Below are 7465 nucleotides of genomic sequence, written 5' to 3'. Positions count from 1 at the left end.
ACTGGCTGAAAGAAAACAGTAAAACAGGTCTACAGCACTCCTGACACACAGGCTTATAGGACAGTCTAGCCACTGTCAGAATTAGCAGAACAAAGTAACACTAGAGATAATCTGATGGCGAGAGGCAAGCGCAGGAACACAAGCAACAGAAACCAAGACTACATGGCATCATCGGAGCCCAATTCTCCCACCAAAACAAACATGGAATATCCAAACACACCAGAAAAGCAAGATCTAGTTTCAAAACCAGATTTGATCATGATGCTGGAGGACTTCAAGAAAGACGTAAAGAACTCCCTTAGAGAACAAGTAGAAGCCTACAGAGAGGAATCGCAAAAATCCCTGAAAGAATTCCAGGAAAACACAATCAAACAGTTGAAGGAATTAAAAATGGAAATAGAAGCAATCAAGAAAGAACACATGGAAATAACCCTGGATATAGAAAACCAAAAGAAGAGACAAGGAGCTGTAGATACGAGCTTCACCAACAGGATACAAAGAGATGGAAGAGAGAATCTCAGGAGCAGAAGATTCCATAGAAATCATTGACTCAACTGTCAAAGATAATGTAAAGCGGAAAAAGCTACTGGTCCAAAACATACAGGAAATCCAGGACTCAATGAGAAGATCAAACCTAAGGATAATAGGTATAGAAGAGAGTGAAGACTCCCAGCTCAAAGGACCAGTAAATATCTTCAACAAAATCATAGAAGAAAACTTCCCTAACCTAAAAAAAGAGATACCCATAGGCATACAAGAAGCCTACAGAACTCCAAATAGATTGGACCAGAAAAGAAACACCTCCCATCACATAATAGTCAAAACACCAAACGCACAAAATAAAGAAAGAATATTAAAAGCAGTAAGGGAAAAAGGTCAAGTAACATATAAAGGCAGACCTATCAGAATCACACCAGACTTTTCGCCCGAAACTATGAAGGCCAGAAGATCCTGGACTGATGTCATACAGACCCTAAGAGAACACAAATGCCAGCCAGGCTACTGTATCCTGCAAAACTCTCAATTAACATAGATGGAGAAACCAAGATATTCCATGACAAAACCAAATTTACACAATATCTTTCTACAAATCCAGCACTACAAAGGATAATAAATAGGTAAGCCCAACATAAGGAGGCAAATATACCCAAGAAGAGGCAAGAAACTAATCGTCTTGGCAACAAAACAAAGAGAAGAAAAGCACACAAACACAACCTCACATCCAAATATGAATATAACAGGAAGCAATAATCACTATTCCTTAATATCTCTCAACATCAATGGCCTCAACTCCCCAATAAAAAGACATAGATTAACAAACTGGATACATAGCAGGGACCCTGCATTCTGCTGCCTACAGGAAACACACCTCAGAGACAAAGACAGACACTACCTCAGAGTGAAAGGCTGGGAAACAACTTTCCAAGCAAATGGTCAGAAGAAGCAAGCTGGGTAGCCATTCTAATATCAAATAAAATCAATTTCAACTAAAAGTCATCAAAAAAAAGATAAGGAAGGACACTTTATATTCATCAAAGGAAAAATCCACCAAGATGAACTCTCAATCCTAAATATCTATGCCCCAAATACAAGGGCACCTACATACGTAAAAGAAACCTTACTAAAGCTCAAAACACACATTACCTCACACAATAATAGTAGGAGATTTCAACACCCTCTCTCATCAATGGACAGATCATGGAAACAGAAATTAAACAGAGACATTAGACAGACTAAGAGAAGTCATGAGCCAAATGGACTTAACGGATATTTATAGAACGTTCTACCCTAAAGCAAAGGATATACCTTCTTCTCAGCTCCTCATGGTACTTTCTCCAAAATTGACCATATAATTGGTCAAAAACAGGCCTCAACAGATACAGAAAGATAGAAATAATCCCATGCGTGCTATCGGACCACCACGGCCTAAAGCTGGTCTTCAATAACAATAAGGGAAGAATGCCCACATATACGTGGAAACTGAACAATGCTCTACTCAATGATAGCCTGGTCAAGGAAGAAATAAAGAAAGAAATTAAAAACTTTTTAGAATTTAATGAAAATGAAGGTTCAACATACCCAAACTTATGGGACACAATGAAAGCTGTGCTAAGAGGAAAACTCATAAGCGCTGAGTGCCTGCAGAAAGAAACAGGAAAGAGCATATGTCAGCAGCTTGACAGCACACCTAAAAGCTCTAGAACAAAAAAAAGAAGCAAATACACCCAGGAGGAGTAGAAGGCAGGAAATAATCAAACTCAGAGCTGAAATCAACCAAGTAGAAACAAAAAGGACCATAGAAAGAATCAACAGAACCAAAAAGTTGGTTCTTTGAGAAAATCAACAAGATAGATAAACCCTAGCCAGACTAAGAGAGGACACAGAGAGTGTGTCCAAATTAACAAAATCAGAAATGAAAAGGGAGACATAACTACAGATTCAGAGGAAATTCAAAAATCATCAGATCTTACTATAAAAGCCTATATTCAACAAAACTTGAAAATCTGCAGGAAATGGACAATTTCCTAGACAGATACCAGGTACCCGAAGTTAAATCAGGAACAGATAAACCAGTTAAACAACCCCATCTCCTAAGGAAATAGAAGCAGTCATTAAAGGTCTCCCAACCAAAAAGAGCCCAGGTCCAGACGGGTTCAGTGCAGAATTCTATCAGACCTTCATAGAAGACCTCATACCAATATTATCCAAACTATTCCACAAAATTGAAACAGATGGAGCACTACCAACTCCTTCTATGAAGCACAATTACTCTTATACCTAAACCACACAAAGACCCAACAAAGAAAGAGAACTTCAGACCAATTTCCCTTATGAACATCGGCAAAAAAATACTCAACAAAATTCTGGCAAACCGAATCCAAGAGCACATCAAAACAATCATCCACCATGATCAAGTAGGCTTCATCCCAGGCATGCAGGGATGGTTTAATATACGGAAAACCATCAACGTGATCCATTATATAAACAAACTGAAAGAACAAAACCACATGATCATTTCATTAGATGCTTTGAAAGCATTTGACAAAATTCAACACCCCTTCATGATAAAAGTCCTGGAAAGAATAGGAATTCAAGGCCCATACCTAAACATAGTAAAAGCCATATACAACAAACCAGTTGCTAACATTAAACTTAATGGAGAGAAACTTGAAGCAATCCCACTAAAATCAGGGACTAGACAAGGCTGCCCACTCTCTCCCTACTTATTCAATATAGTTCTTGAAGTTCTAGCCAGAGCAATCAGACAACAAAAGGAGGTCAAGGGGATACAGATCAGAAAAGAAGAAGTCAAAATATCACTATTTGCAGATGATATGATAGTATATTTAAGTGATCCCAAAAGTTCCACCAGAGAACTACTAAAGCTGATAAACAACTTCAACAAAGTGGCTGGGTATAAAATTAACTCAAATAAATCAGTAGCCTTCCTCTACACAAAAAAAAAACAAGCCGAGAAAAAATTAGGGAAACTGACACCCTTCATAATAGACCCAAATAATATAAAGTACCTCGGTGTGACTTTAACCAAGCAAGTAAAAGATTTGTACAATAAGAACTTCAAGACACTGAAGAAAGAAATTGAAGAATACCTCAGAAGATGGAAAGATCTCCCATGCTCATGGATTGGCAGGATTAATATAGTAAAAATGGCCATTTTACCAAAAGCGATCTACAGATTCAATGCAATCCCCATCAAAATACCAATCAATTCTTCAAAGAGTTAGACAGAACAATTTGCAAATTCATCTGGAATAACAAAAAAACCCAGGATAGCTAAAACTATCCTCAACAATAAAAAGGACTTCAGGGGAATCACTATCCCTGAACTCAAGCAGTATTACAGAGCAATAGTGATAAAAACTGCATGTATTGGTACAGAGACAGACAGATAGACCAATGGAATAGAATTGAAGACCAGAAATGAACCCACACACCTATGGTCACTTGATTTTTTGACAAAAGGCCAAAACCATCCAATGGAAAAAAGATAGCATTTTCAGCAAATGGTGCTGGTTCAACTGGAGGTCAACATGTAGAAGAATGCAGATCGATCCATGCTTATCACCCTGTACAAAGCTTAAGTCCAAGTGGATCAAGGACCTCCACATCAAACCAGACACACTCAAACTAATAGAAGAAAAACTAGGGAAGCATCTGGAACACATGGGCACTGGAAAAATTTCCTGAACAAAACACCAATGGCTTATGCTCTAAGATCAAGAATGGACAAATGGGATCTCATAAAACTACAAAAGCTTCTGTAAAGGCAAAGGACACTGTGGTTGGGACAAAGCGGCAACCAACAGATTGGGAAAAGATCTTTACCAATCCTACAACAGATAGAGGCCTTATATCCAAAATATACAAGAACTCAAAAAGTTAGACCGCAGGGAGACAAATAACCCTATTAAAAATAGGGTTCAGAGCTAAACAAACAATTCACAGCTGAGGAATGCCGAATGGCTGAGAAACACCTAAAGAAATGTTCAACATCTTTAGTCATCAGGAAATGCAAATCAAAACAACCCTGAGATTTCACCTCACACCAGTGAGAATGGCTAAATCAAAAACTCAGGTGACAGCAAATGCTGGCGAGGATGTGGAGAAAGGGGAACACTCCTCCATTGTTGGTGGGGTTGCAGACTGCTACAACCATTCTGGAAATCAGTCTGGAGGTTCCTCAGAAAATTGGACATTGAACTGCCTGAGGATCCAGCTATACCTCTCCTGGGCATATACCCAAAAGATGCCCCAACATATAAAAAAGACACGTGCTCCACTATGTTCATTGCAGCCTTATTTATAATAGCCAAAGCTGGAAAGAACCCAGATGCCCTTCAACAGAGGAATGGATACAGAAAATGTGGTACATCTACACAATGGAATATTACTCAGCTATCAAAAACAATGACTTTATGAAATTTAGTAGGCAAATGGTTGGAACTGGAAAATATCATCCTGGTGAGCTAACCCATCACAGAAAGGCATACATGGTATGCACTCATTGATAAGTGGCTATTAGCCCAAATGCTTGAATTACCCTAGATGCCTAGAACAAATGAAACTCAAGACGGATGATCAAAATGTGAATGCTTCACTCCTTCTTTAAAAGGGGAACAAGAATACCCTTGGCAGGGAAGAGAGAGGCAAAGATTAAAACAGAGACTGAAGGAACACCCATTCAGATCCTGCCCCACATGTGGCCCATACATATACAGCCACCCAATTAGACAAGATGGATGAAGCAAATAAGTGCAGACCGACAGGAGCCGGATGTAAATTGCTCCTGAGAGACACAGCCAGAATACAGCAAATACAGAGGGCGAATGCCAGCAGCAAACCACTGAACTGAGAACGGGACCCCCGTTGAAGGAATCAGAAAAAAAAAAAACTGGAAGAGCTTGAAGGGCTCGAGACCCCATATATGTACAACAATGCCAAGCAACCAGAGCTTCCAGGGACTAAGCCACTACCTAAAAGACTATACATGGACTGACCCTGGACTCTGACCTCATAGGTAGCAATGATATCCTAGTAAGAGCACCAGTGGAAGGGAAGCCCTGGGTCCTGCTAGACTGAACTGATGAACTAGACTGTTGGGGATAGGGGCAGCAATGGGGGGAGGGGTTGGGAGGGAACACCCATAAGGAAGGGAGGGGGGGGGGGATGTTTGTTAGACCGGAAACCGGAAAAGGAATAACACTTACTCAGTAAATGTATATAAAATACTCAAGTTAATAAAAAAAAAGCTCAAATTAAGATGTAATCCACAGATCACATGAAGCTCAAGAATAGGGATGATTAAAGTTCAGATTCTTTACTCCTTCTTAAAATGGGGAGCAAAAATATTAGTAGGAGGGGATATGGAGGCAAAGTTTGGAGCAGTGACTGAAGGAACAGCAATTCAGGGGCACCCCACATGTGATCTGTATATGTACAGTCCCCAAAACTAGGTAAGATTGATGAAGCTATGAAGTGCATGCTGACAGGGACTGGATATAGATCTCTTCTGAGAGACATAGTCAGAGTATGTCAATTACAGAGGTGAATGTTAGCAGCAAACCATTGAAATGAGAATAGGATTTCTGTTGGAGGGCTTAGAGAAAAGGACTGAAAAGAGCTGAAGGGGCTTTGCAACTCCATAAGAGTCAATCCAACGACCAGAGCACCCAGGGACAAAACCACTACCCAAAAGTCTACACATGGACTGACCTATGGCCGCAGCTGCATATGTAGCAGAGGAAGGCCTTGTTGGGGACCAATGGAAGAAGTAGTCCTTGGTCATGCCAAGATTGTACCCCCAGTGTAGAGGAATATCGGGGGTGGGAAAGAAGGAGGGGTGAATGGCCAGGGTAGCACTCTTATAGAAGAAGGGGAGGGATATGGAATAGGGAGCTTATGTCCTGGAAACTGGGAAAGTGAGTAGCATTTGAAATGAAAATTAAAAAAAAAATACCCAATAGAAGAAAAAATGTAAATAGACGGAGGGAAAAGTATTGAGAATATTTTCCTTGCTAAGATCCCTCTGGATCTGTAGAGTAAAAATTCACAACAAATATATTGAGAATAGGAGGATGAATTTTCAGATTTTTCTCATTCTTCCCAATTGTCAACAAACTAATGGGAGCCGAACCAGGCTGTGTCTAACATATAAGAAGCCCATTGCTTGTACTGGGGGTGTATGCTCTCCTGATTTGTTAAATACGCAATGCCCTGCATGTCGATACTGATGCTCGAGCAGTGAGCCTGTCTGGCCGCATAGCATAGGGAGAATATATGCTACTTTAAGTTTATTCTCTCTTAGGAAGTGTCACTCTGTACAAGGAATATGTAGACAGTGTTTGTGCCATGCTGAATAGCACATGGGCGACGATGAATCAGTACACACTTGCTCTGAAGGCTTTTAATTTTTTGCAACCTGAGGCACAGGAAACACCCAAGACAGGAGGGAAGACTGGAACAACACCCACAGTGTGTGTGAGCCTATACCTGTAGGTGTGTTGAGCCCGAATCCCTTGCCCAACCTACAATTTTCCTCATTGTCTTAGATGGCTGCTTACCCAGCTAATGCAATGAGGTGTTCATGAGAAATCTGAGACCATGCCAGGGTTTACAGTCTGGGAATGGCTGAGTTCCTGACAATGGACCCTCCCTCCAGGCAGCTCTGTAACTGAGTTTTCCCTGAGCTTCTTGTTAATTCTTTCCTGAAGCTAGCTTGCTTTCTTCTTCCAGGCATGGTAAGCATTCAGACATCTTGTCTGTAGGATCCTGCCTTCAGCTCCAGGCCTTGCCTTCCTAGTTCCACTTTCCTGCTGAGGAACAGGAAGTTGATGTTTCTTTTAAACTTTTGTGTTTGGGGAGCAAGAATATTTGCTCACCTTGCTTTGTCCCACATTGATTTGTCAGTCTGTGGAATGTGTTAGGTTTTATTTTCTGTGCAGAC

This window comes from Rattus rattus, chromosome 5 (genome assembly GCF_011064425.1).
Source record: "Rattus rattus isolate New Zealand chromosome 5, Rrattus_CSIRO_v1, whole genome shotgun sequence".
Taxonomy (NCBI): domain Eukaryota; kingdom Metazoa; phylum Chordata; class Mammalia; order Rodentia; family Muridae; genus Rattus; species Rattus rattus.
The sequence above is the reverse complement of the archived record's forward strand: the minus strand, read 5'-3'. Positions refer to the sequence as shown.